Genomic DNA, 21,496 nt, shown 5'->3' with positions numbered 1-21,496 from the left:
AAGTGGCAAATTTCCCCGCATTGGTCTAGGGGCCACTCAACGTTATTTGGGTGCTAAAGTTCTCTCCTTTGTGTTTTCCTATCTATGTTCAATAACATTGCTGAAAACACAAAAAAATAAAATTTACAATAATATACAATAAAAGCCTAGACATTATTTTCATTTGAACATTGAAATAGTCCCATTTTTGTCTTTTTTTATTTAACTTTGTACTGTATTACTACTGACAGGTTTTTTTTATTTACAATATTTTAGTGAAATTGTATTCTCTAAATGGTTAGCACAATTTTTTATTTACTGAAACTGCTTAGGTAAATAAAAAAATGATAATCTATTTCAATAAATGTTTATATCACAAAAATAAATGCAAAAAAACCTACAAAAATTAAAAACTTAACAACTTTTCACACATACACATACACACAATCTATGAAAGGCTGTTTTATTAGGATTTTCTTTTCTCTTTCAAAATGTTTGGTCTCATCTGTGACACCCTGGCACCCCAACATTCTCCACTATCATGTAATTAGGATATGTTTTGTACAAAGTAGGCCTTGTGATTCTAAAAGTGTTGATCTGCTAGACATTAATATCTCATTGGATTGTATGTGCTATTGTTGTATGTGAAGTTGAAGTTTGCCTATGTATGTGTTACTGAAACATATTGTGAGGTTGAAAACACCCACAAGCAGCCTTTCAGGTACAATAGTAAAAATGCCAAACAATGTTAATGGCTTATTGAGAAAATGCACAGAAGCACAAAGATTACCACAGAACTGTGTACAATAGAAACCTCTCAGAGATAGCACAATGGGAACTGTCTGACCCAGGTCACAGGAAAAAGAGCTTTCTAGCAGTGGGAAGAAGATATAAAAGGGGAGAAATGACATCACGCTGGGACTCACTCTCCCTACAACAACACACCTGTAAACACCTGAGGAATAAAGACTCAACAGGGGAAAAGTGACGGTTCCAGGCAAAGGTATTTCTAGCCTGTTTATGAAAACCTAGGAAAAGCCCAAGCTGCAAAGCTGAGGCAGCTTGTACCTTAAGAATCTGCCAGCCTGTTTATCTCTCAGGATGAGAATTTGTTAATTTATATCCTACCTATCTAGTATGTTAAACTCAGTTTGCGGTTTTATTTACTAGGTAATCTGCTTTGATCTGTTTGCTATCACTTATAATCACTTAAAATCTATTGACATGTTTCAAAGTAGCAGCTGTGTTAGTCTGTATCCGCAAAAAGAACAGGAGTACTTGTGGCACCTTGGAGATTAACAAATTTATTAGAGCATAAGCTTTCGTGGGCTACAGCCCACTTCTTCGTATGCATCCGAAGAAGTGGGCTGTAGCCCACGAAAGCTTATGCTCTAATAAATTTGTTAGTCTCCAAGGTGCCACAAGTACTCCTGTTCTTTTTTTAAAATCTATTGTTTTGTAGTTAATAAACTTATTTTATTTTTTAATGCAAACCAATGTGCATTTGACTAAGGTGTCTGGGGGAAAACTAAGATTGGTCACCACAAGTGTGCATGGTCCTCTTCACATTGAGGGAGAGATGGACCAGGTATTAAACCCATATACTGGCCAGATTTGACCAGGACAGGACGGTACTGCTCTGGATTCCTAGGCTGGGATGCTGGTGGTTAGAGAGCCTGCGTGTCACTGGGTGAAGGCTGGTGAAAGTACAAGCTTGGAGGTCTTTGCAACTTGTCACAGAAGCACAGTGTGAGAGAGGGAGCCCAGGCTGGTTGGTCAGAGGGCTCAGCGGCACCCCAGTTCCATGTGGCACCCCAGGGGGAACCCGTCACATTCTCCATAGTAACAAAATGAAAACCAAAACAAAACAATGAAAAGCAACTCACCAGCTCATCTCACAAAACAGAGAACAAAAATGACATAGCAAATTAAAAAATATAGCTTTATTTTCCAAGGCTTTTAGACTAATTAATAAATGAAATGGTAAAGAATAGTAACAAATGGTAAAATGGGGTCTATACTGGTTATAAGATGACACAAAAGGTTAAGAGACAAATGTATAATGGATGCTGTGACTGTAAGGATTGCTGGAGCCCTAAACATAAGAAACAGTGTGAACCAAAGGCTGGGAACTGGAATAGGCCTGGCCTTGGCAAAATAGCAATGCACCAGGTATCAGATAACCAAGTAAGCACATTCCCAAAATGAGAGGATGGTACAAAAACATACAGATCTCTTAAGTAACTGCATAAACACAGTTGTAAGAGATAGTATAAGAAGACACTGACCCCTCGTAACGTAAGGAGCGAATGACAGGATAATGGATGAAGATGTTTTGTGCAAACTAGCAAGTAAGAGAATAAGGGTGGTAACTAACATCTGGAGTGTGATACGTAACTTTATTGTATCAATGTATAAAAGGAGAAGTCATAGATGGGGCTTCTTTGTAACATCCAAGGGGACAGGACCCATGGGGAGCAGGGAGGGGGCACCATCCAGCCCCGCTCTGCTCCCAGCTCTGCTCTGGTCCCAGCCCTGTCTGAAGCCAAGGCCTCAGCCTCTGGTATCGGCTCTGGTCCCAGCTCAGGCGCCACTTCTGACCCCAGACCCACTCCCTGCTGTGGCCCCAGCCTTCACCCCCTTACCTCTGTCTGCATCCCGCCCACCGGAGCCATGGCCCCACTCCCGGCCCCGGCTCTGGTGGTTGGGGGGGGGCACGGACAGGGGTAAAGGGTGGGCGCAACCCTAAAATGTATGGGGACCACTGATCTATCCTATATAATAGGCACTACGAGCAGTAGTGTGTCTGCAACCAATGGGAGTTAGATGCTTTGCCATTTTGAAAATCCCATTAGGTTTCTGTCAGCATCTTTAGATGCCCCAAAACCTTTAAACATGTGGACTCTAACTCTCATTGAAAGTTGATGTGACTTAGGCACCTAAATCACTTAGGTGACTACCCCATGATGCCTATCTCCATCTTTACACCTTTTTACATCTATCCTTTCTCTCTTTGTGCCTCAGTTCCCCATGTGTAAATTGGGGATAATATCCTTCTGTACCTCTCTGGGGAACTGTGAGGATATAAACCTTTTAAATGTTGGGGGTGCTCAGATACTTTGGTGTTGGTAAGTTCCATAGATAGGAAACATGGCATAGACCTCATCTATCCTATCAGGAGATTGAGGTTAGTTTTCCTTTCACCATGATTTTCTCTTTGAGGTTGGAAGTTCTCCATCATTAACACTGTTGTTTGCACCCTCTTAAGTTTGTCTGTGATAAATGTTCCATGCTCATCAATTTAAAATTCCCAGGACCCGAAATGCCATTGGAGAGCTCACCGTCTCCCATAAAGGATTATTAATGAATCAAGAGAATCCTTTTTTCCCTTTTGTAAACAACACAGGCCGGAATATACCAACCAGGTCAGCAGAACTTAAAAGACTGAGGAAGATACCAGACTCCCTACTGAAAGCATTGATTTATTTGATAGAAAACAGACTGCAGATCCTGTGTCTTGGTCCAGAAAACCTGAATCAAGGACTGGCATCAGCTTGTAATTCACCTGTCAGAAAGGTAAAACCAACCTTCATCTCTGAAATGAAAGCAAAGCCCTGATTCAACAAGAAGTATGGGCACGCCTTTAAGGACATGAGTGCTTCATTTGATGTCAGTCACATCATAAGTGCCTTGCTGATTTGAGGGGTTAGAGAAGATGAAATATATATAAATCGATCTTCTTTCCCATCTACCAAATGCAAGATTTTTCCCTCACACAATGGAACCAACTGAGATAATTGAGGTATATCAGAGACTCTCTTCCCCTGCTTCTCAATTTCTGTCTTAGACTATCTCCCACTGGGAATCTATTTAGCAGTAGATGTATGTGGCTCACTCTGACTGTATTAAGAAAGCAAGAATGTCTCTTCTCTCATTGCCTTGTGGTATATTTATTAAAGTGTCTTGAAAATTCAGGCCTCGAAAACTAATATTCTGGGTGACAAGTATCGGGGGTAGCCGTGTTAGTCTGTATCCACAAAAACAACAAGGAGTCCAGTGGTACCTTAAAGACTAGCAGATTTATTTGGGCATAAGCTTTTATGGGTAAAACGCCCACTTCTTGTAGTTATTCTGGGTAAATTGATGTTTTTACATCAATTCCTGGAATGGAGTCAGAACTAGCAGGAATTTACTTGGGAAGATCCAGACTTTTTTACTTGAACTTGGTTGGTTACAGACCCTGAAATAGCGCTGTTCCTTCCTTGAGATTTCAGTGCTTCGATGGGTTCTCTTCATGATTTGAAGTCATCTATTTGAAAAACATTTAGATATTGAACGTTAGAGCTTGCCCACAAATACATTTCAATTTCTGACCAAAACTTCAAAGCAAATGAAAATCACTTTTGTCAACATTTTTCTGTGATTTTTTTTTCTTCATGTTTTTGTCAAAAACCTGCAAACCCAAGAATGTAATCCTCTTTTAGATTTTTGGAGAGCCAAAGGGAAATAAATGATATTTAGATTTTGTTTTTTCAAAGAAAAGCCCAAATATTTAAATGAACATTGATATTTTACATTTAGAGAGACAAGGAGGGTGAGGTAATGTATTTTATTGGACCAACTTCTTTTTGGTGAAAGAGCCAACCTTTCGAGGTCCCCAGAGCCCTCCTTCTGTTTAATTTATTAGCCATTTTTCATTAAAAAAAAGAAGTCAACAAAATTTTTCAGCTAGTTCGATTTAATACACTTCTTATAACCTGTGATGAAATTGATGGCTCCTTGGCTGGCAGGAATCTACCTAGGGTTTTAGACAAGTTATTTCTGAAGATCTGAAATGTCTGTGGGCTAGAGGATTTAGTGGGGAACCTCACCTTCATATCTTTATGAAGTGCGAGTGCTGTGAATTAAGTCACTTCAGGCCAGAGTCAAATCAAGAGGAGTCAAGTTTGTTAATATCCTTAAAATCTGACCTCTGAGTCCTTTGGAAAATGTTATTCTCAGTGCCTAAGAACTTTAGGCTCCTTTCAAAATCCCAGCCTGAATAACAAATGTGATCCACCTTCTTCACTGGTAGGCACCTTTGCCAATTATAGACGCTTCCCATGTCAAACAAATATAAGACACCAGAAAGCTTTTTTCCATCCCCACTTGATACACATATAATCTTGAAGCTAGCTGCTGGGCTCCAGTTCTTGCAAAGCTGTTGAGAAATGTCAATGTCACAAGTATATAATTAAAGGATATGAATCAAATATCAATATCTTGCTCTTTAAGAAGGGCGATAGAAATGGCTTTAGTGTGCTTTCGCCTATTAACTGGCATGCCCTACCGTTTCGTATTTATAATGTGAGCAGAACAAGTTGGAAGATCAAGGAAATCTTAACAGAAGAAAAAGAGGTAGAGTTCTTCCACAAGGTGGAGCTGTTTAAACACTGATTGTCTCATTTTTAAATACACAGGGTCCATGCCACCACCGTCAATGGAGCACCTGTGGTAAACCAGTGTAACTTTGGAAATCTGTTGGCCAGCTGATGTGAATCAGAGGCGCTCCATTGAAGTTAATGGGCCAGACCTCCAGCAGGTGTACATTGGCATAGTTCTTGGAATTTGTTGCAGTTCTGACAATATACACGAATTGAAGGCCTGGGTGAAGATTTTTAAAGGAGTTTAATGACACCTAAAGATGCAGATAGGTACCCAGTGTGGGATTTTCAGAAGCGTCTACACATGCTAAGTACATGATCCCATTGACTGAGTTAGGTCCCTAGCAAGCTTCAAATACATTTGAAAATCTGCACCCTGTCCCACATTGCTAAAGAAAGGAGGTTGAGTTTAGATTTGCTTTATTTCAACACGGGTTTGCATTCTGTCCAAACAAGTGGGAAAAAGTTGAATAAAGGTGTCTGCAAGACCAGAGTTAGTGTCATGGCCGGGCTGAAGGCAGGCTGTGCCCACCCATCAGATGCAAAATCATAATCAGGAGACAAGCATTGGGACTGGGATTGAGCCAAGTCAAAATGCCAGGAAGTCAGAGCCAAGCACCAAGTTGCAAATAGCAGAGTCAGGGTCCCACCAGGTCAGGATGTCAGGAAGTCAGGGTCAGGCACCAGTTTATAGACAGCAAGCAAACAGTAAAATCACAGAAAAAACAGAGTCAGAAGCCAGAGTCTAGGATCTACATCAAACTGGGTCTGGTGCAGGATAAGACAGGCAGCCTGCATTGTTGTTCAGCCAGCATCAGCCAATCACTGAGCTGTGAGGGTCCACCACTCAGGCCCTACTGGGTGGTATTTCTTGCATTGCCTAGCTTCACAGACTCTTCCCAACTAAGCTTGCAGTGCAATGTGGAACTGTCAGAAGCCCACCCCGGCCTATGGGCCCAGTTTCTAATCCCAGAGGGTCTTATAGTTAGGGTTGGAAGAAATGGAGACTGCAACAGAGTGGGTGGCTTATGAAATGAAGCGGTGCATTTATGCTTGCCTCAGGCAACAGAGAGACCAGAAAATGCATGTTTACAGGGTTCTCAGCTCAAACATGTGTTACTGATCACTAGGGAAAGGGGAGGGAGGGGGTTATGAATATTTATGTGTTTAATTATTGACTGTGTATTAAAATTCTAACTTCATCAAATTTATAGTGCAGAGGTTTTGTTTAATTTTTCTATGTACAGTTCATGGACTTTGCAGAGTGGGGAAATCAAACAGTGACAGAATTCATCCTCCTGGAATATGGGGATCTCCCAGAGCTGCAGATTTTTATCTTTCTGCTATTCCTGGTGATCTACATTGTGACCATGGCTGGGAACATCCTCATCATTGTGCTAGTGGTGGCTGATCAGCACCTCCACACCCCCATGTACTTCTTCCTGGGGAACTTGTCCTGTTTGGAGAACTGCTACACCTCCACCGTCCTGCCAAGGATGCTGGCTGGTCTCCTGACAGGGGACAGAACCATTTCTGTTAGCAGCTGCATCACGCAGTTCTATTTTATTGCTTCTCTGGTGTGTACGTAATGTTAACTCTTATCCATGATGGTTTACGATCAGTATTTAGCCATATGTAAACCACTACTTTATGCAGCCATAGCAAATGGTAGGTTATGTCTACATTTAGCAGCTGGGTCTTGGATGAGTGGGTTTCCAGCTATCACCGTAGTAATAATTTTGATGTCACAATTGTCTTTCTGCAGCCAAAATGAAATTGACAGTTTCTTTTGTGATTTCACCCCAGTAATAAAACTCAACTGCAGTGATCTCCGTGGGCTGAAGGTGGTGGCTTTCATATGCTCCTGAACCTTCTCCCTGGTTCCTTTGTATTAACCCTGACATCCTATGTTTGCATCATCAGCACCATCCTGAGAATCCTGTCCAGCACCGGGAAACAATTGGCTTTTTCCACCTGCTCCTCTCACCTTACTGTGATTACAATTTACTATGGGATCTTGTAGGGAGGCGATGTGCTTCCCCGTCACCCCGGAGAGGCATGAGCTCCACCAGACACCAGAATGGGCGAAGCCAGAGAACTCCAAGCCCACCCCCCAGAGGGTCAGGTGCCAGACAGGAAGTATAAGAGCCCAAGCCTAGAGTTCATTCGAGAGGCAGCCGCTGGAGAGGCCAGACGCCTCCAGCCCAGCTCCCACTGGGGAGACTCCAGCAACCAGCGGCGGACCTGGAGACTGGCATGACCGGCTGATACTTGACGCGGACCAGCATGTGGGAGAGTCGCTGAACCTACCCCTTGCCAGCTACCCTGAGGGTCCAATGGTGATCGACCCCTTGAGGACACCACCTTGACCCAGGTACCTCCAGAGAAGGAGTTGTGAAGTAGCCCGGGGGCAGCCAACCCGAGTCTGGCTACAAAACTGCTGGAACCCATGTCACTCTGTTGCGGCCAGGATCCCCACTGACACAGCAGCGGGCCTTTGGCCGCTGCTAGGGCCCCAGGCTGGGACACAGTGGAGTTGGAGGGCCTGCATCCCCCCCTCCCACCCAACATGTGGGTGGCAGTCTCCCCCTCTCCCAGGCCGCTCAGATCCTGAAGCCCCAGGTGTGCTATTTACCTGTGTTTGCTCAGCCCTGCCTGAGGAGCTAAGTCTTAGACTCATTTCTGCTGTACCTATATAAACTGCAGCTCAGCCCCTGCCTGAGGGCCTGAGCCTTGAACCCTTTACTGCCCCGCCCTGACCCAGGGCCTGGGCCTGTTAACTGCTAACTGTTATCTATGTTTGCTCAGCCCCTGCCGGACAGCTTGAGCCAGGATTCCTGTGGTCCGACTGATTCCCCAGGGGCCAGTGTAGGGACTAAGGGTGGCGGTGTGGTTCTCTGCCACCCCAGATATGGACGAGCCCTGACGAACCCTCTCTACAGACCTTGATATGTGTCTATATGCTACCAGATACCAATGCACCAAGAGCCCTGAACAAAGTGTTCTCTGTCTTTTACATTGTCTTGACGCCCCTGGTCAACCCAGTCATCTACAACCTGGGAAACAGAGAGGTCAAGGAGGCCCTGAGGAAAGCTGTCAGTAACATCAGGGGTTTCTCAGAATCCCGATATTCAAGCTAACATGTTTAAGGTCAAATAAAATATGAAGTGATTGGACTGTGGTTCTTCCTTATTCAATCATGTGTCCCAGTGAAGTCACCAGACTCTGCATGTGAATAAAGATTATGCATGGGATTTTCCAAGGAGCCTAAGGAAATCGAGTTGGCTCACTGAGGGCTCGTCTACATGGACGGGCTGGTGGTGTTGCTGTATAGGAGGTGCGAGTTCTAAAGCACATTAACATGCTGTGCATTCATTGATCTCTGTAGCTCCTCTAGGTGCTTTAAGGTAATGCTGTTTGCTCTTCGACTCCCTTACAAATCCCAACCTCTGCACATAAAACCCTCTAGAGGAGATGGACGAGGGCACAGACTGCAGGTGAGGGAGCCAGTGCTGCATATTAAATTAATTTATCACATGCCTCTGCATTTCATCACGTCAGTGACACCTCCATGAATGTATGTAGAGCAGTGTGTATGCCCCTTGTTATAAATTCCTGGGTGAATGATCCGTGTGTACACAATAAACGTATTTGTATGTAAAATATGTGAATATTTCTTTAATTTGTATATGACTGCTATTGCTATTACTAATAGATCTTCTCCCTTCCGGGCTCCCTCTCTGATGTCACCCACCACCACCAGACTCCCATGTTCCAGGGTCCCCACTTCTTGGCTTCTTGTCCCAATCTCTTAGCCCAGTCAGTCCCAGTTTTCTCCCTGAACCCCAGATTCTCATCAGATGTGTTTTCCCTCCTCACCGAACGCTATCCCTGTTCCCCACTGGCTCACAGTCACAGACTCTTTGTCCAGCCAATCCCAGGCCCCAGCACCCTCATTCATGTAATCTGATCTACCTGTTTCCTGCCCTTCATCAGGTCCCAATCTCAGTTCCTTTTTTTAACCAGTCTTCCCCTCCCAGGTACCAACCCCAATCTCTCCCCTCAGCTCTCAGACCCAGTCTTCTTTCCAAAATGGTTCCAGTCTCTCTTCACCACCTCCAACATTCCAGGCCCAACTCTGCCCCAACTCCCAGGCCTAGTTTCTATTCCCATCCACCCCAGTCCCAGTCTCCATGTCCCTGTCTACTGCATTCCCTTATCCATGGTATGATCTTCTCCCCTATGCATTTGACTGAGATGGCGTCCTCCTCCATTGCTGTCTTGGCTTAGCGGGGTGAGGAGGGGGGTGTCTATGAGAGCACAGGAGAGATAGGCTCCCTGCTGTCATTTCTGGTGCCTGACCTGAGTTGGGACAGACTGTTAAGCATAAGGGGTAAACACATTTTTGGGAGACCACTTAAAATGAAGTGGGCAATTGTTATGGCCTTCAAACAATCCCACAACCTCTCCAAGATAATCATCAGATGCATGCTCACCACAGACCAGGACTCACCAACTCAAAGCAGAACCAGACCCTTCCAGAATAACAGATTCAAAACAGCCAGCCATATCTCCACTGCTACAATGATCAATATTCACAACTCTGAAAATCATGGACTCCACAGAACACTAGTTTTATGGCTCAGTAACACACCCCACTGCCTGCTAATCCTCAATTGCCCACTCAATTTTAAGTGGTCTCCTACAGCATGTGTAAAGCCCTTATGCTTAAAAATCTGTCCTAACTTGTATTTAGCTCAGACTCTCTGCTTTCCTTCCCCAGACCTGAAGAGGAGCCCTGTGAAGCTCGAAAGCTTGTCCCTTCCTTTGACAGAAGTTGGTCCAAAAATATATATATTGCCTCACCCATCTTGTATCTCTCATATCCTGGGACCAACATGGCTACAGCACTACTGCAAACAGACAGACAAACAAAGATAGAGCATGGAATAGAACTTGCTCCCACAAGCCATAATAGGAGCTAGTGTCCTCACTAAATTCTCATAAAATGCAAAGTGTGATCTAAATGAAGAGCAGCACTGAATACATGATCCAGTCAAGCCAGGTGCTAACTAGAGCTGCCTGGAAAAACAAGGACACATTTGGACAACATTTCTTGTGGGGGGAAATGTTTCACTGAAAAATGTTTTGATGGAAGTTTTTTTTCAACCGGCTCTGATGCTCAGCCCTTCCTAAAAGGTGATGAGTGAGGGAAGAACCAGGCCACATGTTTGTTGAGCATTGAACAAAGGGTAAAGTTATGGACTTCCCTCTCCACACATATCCCATGATACACTGCAGCAGCTCAGCCACAGGGAGAGACTGCTGTGCACCATGGGAGACGTAGTCTGGCCAGAGAGGAAGGCCCATGGAGAATGAAAGCACTTGGGACTTGGAATGCAGTTCCCATAGGATACAGCAGCGGCTCTGAGAGACACAGAGGACAATGTCAACCCAACCCAAATCCACACAAAACATTCAGTTTTGGTCAACAAATGGAAATATATCATTTTGAATCCAGAATGTAGAAATTCTTTGAAGTTCACATATCAGTTGTGGGGTTTTTTTTAGGGTTACCATATCTCATAAATAAAAAAAGAGGACCCTCCACGGGCCCTGGCCCCGCCCATTTCCCCACCCCTAGCCCGCCCCAACTCCGCCCCTTCCCCACCCTAACTCCGCCCCTCCTCCCTTCCACTCCCAGCCAGGGGGAAAGGGCTGCCCCAGTGCTACCGGCTTCAGGGTTTGCCGGGCAGCCCCCAGACCCTGCGCCCCCAGCCGGCGCTTCCCCAGCGCAGCTGGAGCCCGGGAGGGGAAGCGCCCAGCCGGGGGCGCAGGGTCTGGAGGCTGCCCCACAAACCCTGAAGCCAGTAGCACTGGGGCTTTGGGCAGCCCCGATGCCTCCGGACCCTGCGCCCCCAGCCGGGCACTTCCCCTCCCAGGCTCCGGCGGTGCAGGGTCCGGAGGCATGGGGGCTGCCCGAAGCCAGTAGCGCTCGGGCAGCCCGGCTCTTAAACAGAGCCGAAGAGGAGCAGAGCCTCCAGCCGCGGCGGCTCTGCGTAACTTACACTGTGTCAGTTACACAGAGCCGAAGAGGAGCAGAACCGCCGCGGCTGGAGGCTCTGTTCCTCTTCGGCTCTGTGTAACTGACACAGTGTAAGTTACGCAGAGCCACCGCGGCTGGAGGCTCTGCTCCTCTTCGGCTCTGTTTAAGAGCCGGGCTGCCCGAGCGCTACCGGCTTCGGGCAGCCCCGTGCCTCCAGACCCTGCGCCCCCAGCCCGGGCACTTCCCCTCTCGGGCTCCGGCGGCGCAGGGTCCGGAGGCACGGGGCTGCCCGAAGCCGGTAGCGCTCGAGCAGCCCGGCTCTTAAACAGAGCCGAAGAGTCGGGGAGGAGCAGAGCCACCATTTTCCCGGACATGTTCGGCTTTTTGGCAATTCCCCCCGGACGGGGGTTTGACTGCCGAAAAGCCGGACATGTCCGGGAAAAAGAGGACGTATGGTAACCCTAGTTTTTTGGTGTATGTGTGGGTGTGTAAAGGGGGGAGTTAACATCTTGTTCTGTGAACATTGTTCATATATTAATGTAACTGTTGTGCCTTTACTGGAGTTTCTCTTGATTTTGCACCAGCATAAGTGAGAATAAATTTGGGCCCATTGATTTCATTAGTTATTCCTAATTCAAAGTGTGTTGTGTGAGTGGAGCACCAAGCCTCATGGCTTTCAGTGGTGTTACTCCTGATTTACAACAGGATGAGTGACAGGAGAATATGGCTCACTGACCTCAGTAGAGTCACTCTGGATTAACACCAAAGTGAGCCCCCGAAGAATCAGCCCCCTTGACTGCAATAGGATTACTGCTGATTTATACTGGGGCGAGTGAAAGGAGACCTAGACCCACCATACCTGTCCATGTGGGGTGAGTGAGAGGAAAATCTAGCCATACACAAAGCTATTCAAATGTTGAGCCTTTTAGACTTCCGTGGATTTACTCTTACTTTATAATGGACTGGAGACTGGAGAAATCAAACATCCATCACAGAATTCATCCTACTGGGATTCAGGAATCTCCAGGAATTGTACACCCCTCTCTTCCTGCTGTTCCTGGTGATCTACATTGTGACCATCAGGGCCGGCTCCAGGCACCAGGCACCCAAGCACATGCTTGGGGCGGCACCTGGTAAGGGGCAGCGGGGGGAGCGCAGCGCAGCAGTCCGCGGGGGTGGGTGCTCCAGCGGCGTGGTATGGCGCTCGGTGGGGGGGGCGGGCTCCGACGCTCGGCGGGGGGGGGGGGGCAGCACAGGGCTCGGGAGTCCGGCGGCGCTCGGCACGGCGGGGGGGGCTGGCTCCGGCGCGCGGTGCTCGGCGGGGGAGCGGCACTTTGGGGGGGGGTTCCGGCGGCGCTCGGTTGGGGGGATTCGGGGGGCGGCGCTTTTTTTTGCTGCTTGGGGCAGCAAAAAAGCTAGAGCCGGCCCTGGTGACCATGGCTGGGAACATCCTCATCATTGTGCTAGTGGTGGCTGATCAGCACCTCCACACCCCCATGTACTTCTTCCTGGGGAACTTGTCCTGCTTGAAGACCTGCCCAGGATGCTGGCTGGTCTCTTGACTGGGGACAGGACTATTTCATTTATTGACTGCATCACACAACTGTATTTCTTTGATTCTCTGGTATCTGTGGAATGTTGCCTCTTATCTGCAATGTCTTATGATCGGTATTTAGCGATATGCAAACATCCGTATTATTCAGCCCTTATGAACTAGGGTGACCAGACAGCAAATGTGAAAAATCGGGATGGGGGTGGGGGGTAATAGGAGCCTATATAAGAAAAAGACCCAAAAATGGGGACTGTCCCTATAAAATCGGGACATCTGGTCACCCTATTATGAATGGCAGCATCTGCTTCCGCCTGGCAGCTGGGTCTTGGGTAAATGGGTTTGTGGCTTGCACCATCACGACATGTTGGATTTCACAAATGATTTATTGTGGACCCAATGAAATTGACCATTTCTTTTGTGATTATACCCTGTTAGTAAAACTGTCCTGCAGTGACACTCGCCTGATGGCTTTTGTGATCTTCCTGTTCTCCTCCATATTAACACTGCCTCCCTTTCTCTTAATCCTGGCATCCTATGTGTGCATCATCATCACCATCCACAAAATTCCTTCCACCGCTGGGAGGCAAAAGGCCTTTTCCAACTGCTCCTCTGATCTTAGAGTGGTGACAATCTTCTATGTAACTCTGATCATTGTCTATCTGCTTCCAGACACGGACACACTGAGAGACCTGTACAAAGTGTTCTCTCTCTTGTACACGGTCCTGACTCTCCATGCCAATCCACTCATCTACAGCCTGAGAAACAGAGAGGTGAAGGAGGCCCTGAGGAAATCTACTAGTGAGGCTATGAATTTCATAACAAATATCAAATTATTTTGTATGTAGCTATTGCACATTGCAATAAAGTCAAGATAATGGAAACTTATCTTGTGGCATGATGCTGTGAAACACAGGTCATACAAACAGCTCTTACTTACTAGAGCATCTGAAGAAGTGAGGTTCTTACCCACGAAAGCTTATGCTCCCAGTACTTCTGTTAGTCTCAAAGGTGCCACAGGACCCTCTGTTGCTTTTTACTAGAGCTGTTCTTTTAAATACAACGGGACACCTGCTGTCAGGAAGAGCTACCTGTACAAATAAGGGCAGCAGGGCCAAGCAATCCCTGACCCTGGGATGGATGGACCTTATATCTGCCTGGGGAAATGTGAGCTAATGGGGCAGAACCCATCCAGTTCCTACTGCAGTCAACTCCATTTATTACCCACTGATATCAATGGGAGTAGCAGGGAGTTGGAAATGGTGAATTTTCCCACAGTGCGGAGGGTCTACCTAACACATGTGTGTCACTCATTTCCCCACCTAGGCCCTATTTTCACCAGTGAAGTGTAAAAGAAGTGGCCTGTAGCCTTTGTGTAGACCAGGGGTAGGCAACGTATGGCACGCGTGCTGAAGGCGGCACGTGAACTGATTTTCAGTGGCACTCACACTGCCTGGGTCCTGGCCACCAGTCCAGGGGGCTCTACATTTTAATTTAATTTTAAATGAAGCTTCTTAAACATTTTAAAAACCTTATTTACTTTACATACAACAATAATTTAGTTATATATTATAGACTTATAGAAAGAGACCTTCTAAAAACGTTCAAATGTATTACTGGCATGTGAAACCTTAAATTAGAGTGAATAAATGAAGACTCGGTACACCACTTCTGAAAGGTTGCTGACGCCTGGTGTAGACCCTTTACCAAGGGGAGGATTTCATCATCTCTCAGAAGTTGTCTTTCACTGGGGTTGTATCAGCAGCATCTTTCAATACATTTTCAAGACTGATAGTGATCTGTCTGTCTATCTGGTTGATTTAAAAACAATATATGGTGGGTTTTTTAGGCTACCCTAATTGCTCTTTATCTCTCCAGTCTTGGAATCACCGGGGTTTACAACAGCAACATATGTCAATAAAATTTAGGACTGACCTTTCTCTCTCTCTCTCCCTCACACCCTCTCTCTCTCTTTCTCTCAGATTAATTTTTAAAGAAAATGTTGTGGGTTTTTTACGCTACTAATGGTGGTTTAAATGATATAATAATTATAAGATGTTGTGTTAAAAATGTAATAATGATAATGCTTCAATTTAAACTTTATTTTTATTATTCTTATTATCCTTCAGTATTACATCATGAGAATTTTCCTTAAAAAAGTAGCCTTCACAACATACAAGATCTTTAAGCTTAAAAAGGAGAAACCTATTGTCTAAATGTATCCCCACAAGTCAGCAATAAATGCTGACCACAAATTAATGCCTTTGGTTTGGGTAGTCTGGAATGTTGTTAAACCTTCTGCAGAATTCCTGCATTTTAGCTGCTCATCTGTACTCACTCTCCTCTTACTCACCTTGAAATTCTCATAGTGTCTGTCTTGAGGAGGTCACTGATCATGATGTCTTGCACCCCCAATGTGTTCTTGAGCAGCTAGTTCATAGCCAAGTGCTCCAATAATCACTAGGATCATCTTTGTTCTAGTTTTCCGTAATCATTCCACTTCATACTTCACCCCCTTCACTTCTTGTTCTTTTTAATGTTTCTCTCTGCTGAGTTGGCAATACTAATAAACCTGGGCTTGTTTGTCATAATGAGTTTTATTTGTATATTACTGAACACAGAAGCTCTCTCTTTGACTCTGTGTGAGGCTATCATTCACACTCTCATGTGTTCCTAGAAATGAGAAAACAGAATAAACTTCCCTTTCTTCAAAACGAAGATCATAATAGCTACCCCCTCGTGTGACCATGTGAAGGTTAATACATTAAGATTCAGACTGGACTTTGCATTTACTGGCCATGATACAACACCTTCCTGTTTAATGGCTTTGACTTTAGTGGGTCTACATCAGTGTAAAATCACAGGGACAGTTTTGATTTGCTCCCACTGTATGAGGCTGTGTGTAAATATTATGATAGTTGGTAGCAGGGAACCTGGAGATGAATCTAAAGTTGGTGGCATATGAGTGGCTTCCTTTCCAGTCAGTAGAATTATTGTGGATAGAATCAAATCAACAGTAGTGTAAACGGGAGGAGAACATGACCCTATAAGCACATTATCCAGGTAATGAACCCTCATGGTGTGAGGCAATTGCCCATGAGGCCAGGAAGAAGCAATTCCTCCCCCCCACCCACACCACCAGGTTTGGTTCTCCTCTCACTTATTGCAGTTTTACACCAGTGTGGCTGTGATGACTTCACTGGAGTTACTCATAATTTACACCAGCATAAGTGAGGGATTCTCACTCCAACCAGTCGGGCAGACTCCCCAGGGCCATGTGGTGACAACTATTGTGTCCAGATTTGGGCACCGCACTTTAAGCAAGATGGGGACAAATTTGACAGGCTTTGGACGTGAAGGATCAGGGAATGGCAGAATGTTAGTTTCCAGCCCCAGTGACCTGGACAACTGCAAATTACTGCTTCTGGGTGTTGTCAGACGCCACTGGTGTGGTGCTCTGCTCTGTTCAATGATGATAACAGTTGGCTGCGTTCGTGTGTTCGTTCCCTCTGTGTGCTGCCCCGGCTCTGCGCAGATAGCTGGCACAGCAGACCCCAAGAGAACCCCCCCCAATGACCACAGACTCTGATAAGGTACAAAGGCACCCGGCCAGGTTTATTGTCAAACAAAGCACAGTAATAATTCCCCGCAGACACCACAGGACATACTACGAATACGTGCCCCTAACAGTGGACCAACTCAGTCAGTGGTGGGACTCTCCACTGCCTCCTAAGCCAGACAAAGACATCCACTGAGGGATGCATTCTTATACACAGGTACAAACAAGTTACACATCACTCCTGATGCATTGAGGTACAACCCCTCTACGCCTCTCCCCAGGTACAAGCTGGTTCGAACAAACAAGTCCATCCATCGTATTGTCCCTTTGACCCTGTCTTTAGGATGGGTCTGCCTATTCCTTGTTATCTCGGTGGATGTTCTGGTGCCATCCTGGCACACGTTCATCCTATTAGTGCTTATATGTGAATATGTGCTTTTAGCAGCCTTCTTCTTGCCAACTTCTGTGAGCCGGGCCTTCCTCTGGCTCACAGCTTAACTTTGCTTTATGTTAGCAATGTCTTGACCATTACTTCACTTGAGGCCTCAGGCCTCATACCGGGCCTCTGATACCAAGAGTTTATGACTCAGGGCCTCATCTTACTAAACTGGTTAGGAAGGAGGGAGCAGAGAACTGTGTCTTCCTGAGTCAGAAATCCTTCCCTTGGCTGTGTAGCAGAGACCCACCACCTCTCTGATGAAGCACAGGAGTGGGTAGCTGGTGGCTATGGAAACCTGAATAACACTCGCGAGGGCCAAGACATGAATGAGAGTTCTTGGACTACCTGCAAATATACCTTTCCTTAATCAGTCATTTCAGGTAACAGAACTGCAACATTCAAATTAGCAGGAGATGAAGAGTGGGGATTGGTTGATTTACCTCTGATGTCACCAGGGTCCCATTTAAAAGTGACCAGAGCTATTCACTTGGCCATGTGTATAATTTATTTTTAATCTAATGATTAGACACAACTTTTCTAAAAACATAGCTTCATTAAAACCTAATAGCTTCACATGTGGCCTACACTTATTTTAAATGAGGATTAATGTTATGGAATGTGTGAAGGGTATGTTTTATTCCAGTTTTAAAATCACTCAGGAGAAAACAAGGAAAAGGCAAATGCTAAATTTCAAGAAGAGTACTTTTAAAATTATGTTCTTCTCATTAACACATTAAGGTATTGACTTTCAACGTCATCCACACTCAAAGAATGAGTAATCCAAGGTCAGGCACATCGTTTTCTTGATACACTGTGTTGATCAGACCTTAAAGTGGGAGCGTGGGAGTGGAGGGGATATATTTTTAAGGATTTGGCTTGGTCTTCTATGGTTATGGATAGAGGCCCCAGGCATGCACTTGCTGTGCTGTTGCCTGGAGCCACCCCTGGATATAGATATTAGTTTAAAATATCTGTATTCTTGTGAAAGAAAAAAAATCGAAGGAGAGCTTTTCTAAGGCTTCCTTCACCTCCTTGTTTCTCAGGTTGTATATGAGGAGATTGACCAATAGGGTGAGGGCGCCATAAAAGACAGAGAACACTTTGTTCAGGTCCCTCAGTGAATCAGACTCTGATAGCAGACACAAAATGACTATAGTCCCATAGAAAATTGTCACCATGATGAGGTGAGAGGATCAGGTGGAAAAGGCCTTTTGCCTCCCGGTGATGGACGGGATTCGCGGGATGGTGGTGATGATACAAACATAGGATGCCAGGATCAACAGAAATGGAGGAAATGTGAATATGGAGGAATGTATGAAAGCAGTAACTTCCAGAGTGTGGGTGTCAGTGCAGGACAGTTTTATTATTGGGCTAAAATCACAAAAGAAATGGTCAATTTCATTGTGGCCACAGAATGTTAATTGTGACATCATAGTTATTAAGAAGGCAACAGATATAAATCCACCTATTCATGACGTGGCCACCAGCTTGATACAGAACCTGCCATTCATTAGTCCTGCATAATGCAGAGGTTTGTATATCGCTAAATACCAGTGTAGCGGAGTGGTCACCCGCTCCGGCCCTGGAAGAGTGATAGCAGCCCTGGAGAGGGCTGCAGCAGGGTAAGAGGGATTAAGAATGGCTGGGGAAGTCAGTGGGTAGCTGACCACAGCTGTGGCCAGCTTAATCAGGGCCCAGCTGGCCCTTATAAGAGGGCTGGGGCCAGAAGCCAGAGACATTCTCTCTCTAGCCTTTTGAGAGGGAGGGACGTGGCTGCAGGGAGCTGAGAGAAGGAGTGGAGCTGGGCTGGGGGAAGGCCAAGGGAGCTGGGGAGCTCCGGCCTGGAAATCCCCCAGGCTGCGGCCTAGTGGAAGGCTAATTAGGTACTTGGGTTGCAAGGGGCAGCCCACGGGTAGGCAGAGGCAGCAGGTCCAACCCCCCCTTCCCTATGATGAGTGGCTTTTAAACTGCAGTCTGCCCCCAGTGAGCGGGGGCTAGATGATGACTGGCAGTAGCCCACGACTGAGGCAAGGTGGGGATAGAGGATTGGGGGTTCTGCTGGGTGGGGAGACCCTGAGACTGTGGGGGTATTGCCGGGGGAAGCACCCCAAAGACAAGGGGCACCGGGTCCTGGGAGGGACACGGAGGCCAGCGGCAGTGGGACACCGGCCTGCAGAGGGCGCTCTGGAGGCTAGAACCGCTAATTCCCTGAGACAACTAGCAGGAGGCGCCGCAGCGGTGAGTCACGCACCATGACAACTGGTCACAAGACGTTCCTGATAAGAGACAACATTCGGCAGCTGCCAGAGAGCCAAAGAAATATAATTGTGTGATGCATCCAGTGACAGAAATGGTTCTGTCCCCAGTAAAGAAACAGGCCAGCAGTCTGGGCAGGATGGTGGAGGTGTAGCAGGTCTCCAAGCAGGACAAGTTCCCAAGGAAGAAGTACATGGGGGTGTGAAGGTGCTGATCAGCCACAACTAGTGCAACAATGAGGATGTTCCCAGCCACGGTCACAGCATAGATCACTAGAAACATCAGGAAGAGAAGAACCTGCAGTTGTGGGAGGGTCTCAAATCCCAGGAAGATGAACTCCATGATGGTAGTTTCATTTCCATGGTGTTTGTTTGCTGTGGATTCCATGTAGGGGAAATAAAACAAATTCTGCCATTTATAATCTAACTTCCTTTTCAAAACAGTCCACATTTCAATTCTGACTTCCCCCTGCTGGTTGCGGTCCCAATGGTTGAGTCAAGACACCAGATAGCAGTGGCATTCGGGGAAAATTTTCCTAAGGGCCTGAGCTGAAGCACACTGGAAATATTCCTATTGTCTGGTATCTTTACGGCTGAACACATCTTAGCCTCAGAACTCATGAGCATGATTGTGTATTATTTTACCTGCAGTGTCTGAGGTTATCACTTCCTGGGCTCCTATGAAAACCCCAGCCAAAGGCCATTGCTGGCCTTATACCTAATTTTCACATACTTACATTGCAGAGCTCAGCAGATTCCAGCCGAGTGGAAACTATAATTTAATTCTAGGGACCTGGTTTTATTCCTGGCTCATCCACTCCCAGATGCTGGGCTTGCCCTTTCCTCTCTCTGTGGCTCTGTTCCCGCCTCTGTGAAATTGTTGTCGACACTACCACTTACCATTCTCTTAATATGATTTGAGGTTTATGAAACAAGAGCTCTGCAGATGCTCCATGGCTTTCATGTAAAGTGGAGATGATACTTAAGACATGTGACAACGTTCTTTAATATCGCTGTTAGTGAGTGCTGTATAACTTATAAATGCCATAATGCTGCCATGAGAGCATGCATAACTTTCAATGCACAATTGGAAGAGAACCTAGCCATGCCTCAGTCACAGCATACTTTTATATTTCCATCTCAATTTCTGCAGAAATGGCATCAATTGTTTTTTAACAGCACGGAACATTTTTAGATATTTCCATTTTTAACTTCACACCCCAGAGATCTCTCAAATCTCTTCTGCAAAGAATCAGATAGTGTGTTCATTTATCTTCCAGGATATGCACCATTATTTCTGAGAGCCTTGTGACAACTAAAAATTATGGATAACATTTTCAAAAGTGCCCAAGGCCAGATTTTGAGAACTATCCCTGCACTTAAACCTGCAGTTAGGACTCTCAGTAACTTTGAACATCTGGCCCTGAAACAGCATGCTAACAAGCCTAGGTGGGACCACTATATTAAGGAGGTCTGCCAATACTTCTGTGGCTAAGGTTGCTGTGACAGTGTGGGGAATCCATGTTTGTCCAGTTGTTAATTCCATTTGGTTTTATGAATGTTTTTTTTTTTTACTGTAATCATCTTCCTGGATGAGCTCATCTCTATTGTATCAGGAAACATGCAACTGGTTGTGGAGAAGCTATGCCTGGAAGCAGTGACAAAGTCATCAAGGGCCATCAATACTTAATGGCTCACCCCTCACCCTGGAGTGAAGCAGTGGGCGTTTGTTCAGAGACAGTGAGCTAGGAACAGTGACCAGTCACTACCTAGATCACAGGGCTACGCAGAACATGGGATTCAGAAGCTGGATAATGTGACAACAATCCAGAGTGTGTTCAGCAAGGGCAACAGGACCAGGATATCACGGTTGCCTCTAGGTTTCCACTGAGATTAAAATTTGAAATTGCTCCATTAAACAAACCCATAGGGATATTCAGTAATCCAAAAAAGAGAACACACCCCTCGCAGGGTCTGTTGATTTCTGTAGTCACCTGTTAGATACAAGGCTTCTGATGACCATTAGAGATTTGCTATTAAAAGCACAGCTGTCATGGCTTGTTATTTCACCCTCCCCATGTTCGTAGCCCCATTGCTGCTGCCAAAAAGCACAGACAGGACTGTAATTTGGCAATATGATGTAATGATGTAACATACATGGAAATAGAGAAAGATGGTCTTCACACATATAATCTGGCACACAATTAGTGCCCAAAGCCATACATGCCCTCACCCACCACACAATA

The 21,496-nt window shown here is 45.8% G+C and overlaps 2 pseudogenes; one reads left to right on the top strand and one right to left on the bottom strand.

Moving 5' to 3' along the window:
- Window positions 1-6,772: 6,772 nt before the first annotated feature.
- Window positions 6,773-13,845, top strand: LOC135975173 (olfactory receptor 6B1-like; annotated as a pseudogene).
- Window positions 13,846-17,952: 4,107 nt separating this feature from the next.
- LOC135975172 (olfactory receptor 5AP2-like) lies at window positions 17,953-19,638 on the bottom strand (annotated as a pseudogene).
- Window positions 19,639-21,496: the final 1,858 nt, after the last annotated feature.

Source organism: Chrysemys picta, chromosome 13, assembly GCF_011386835.1.
Source record: "Chrysemys picta bellii isolate R12L10 chromosome 13, ASM1138683v2, whole genome shotgun sequence".
NCBI classification, from domain to species: domain Eukaryota; kingdom Metazoa; phylum Chordata; order Testudines; family Emydidae; genus Chrysemys; species Chrysemys picta.
The sequence above is the reverse complement of the archived record's forward strand: the minus strand, read 5'-3'. Positions and strand labels throughout refer to the sequence as shown.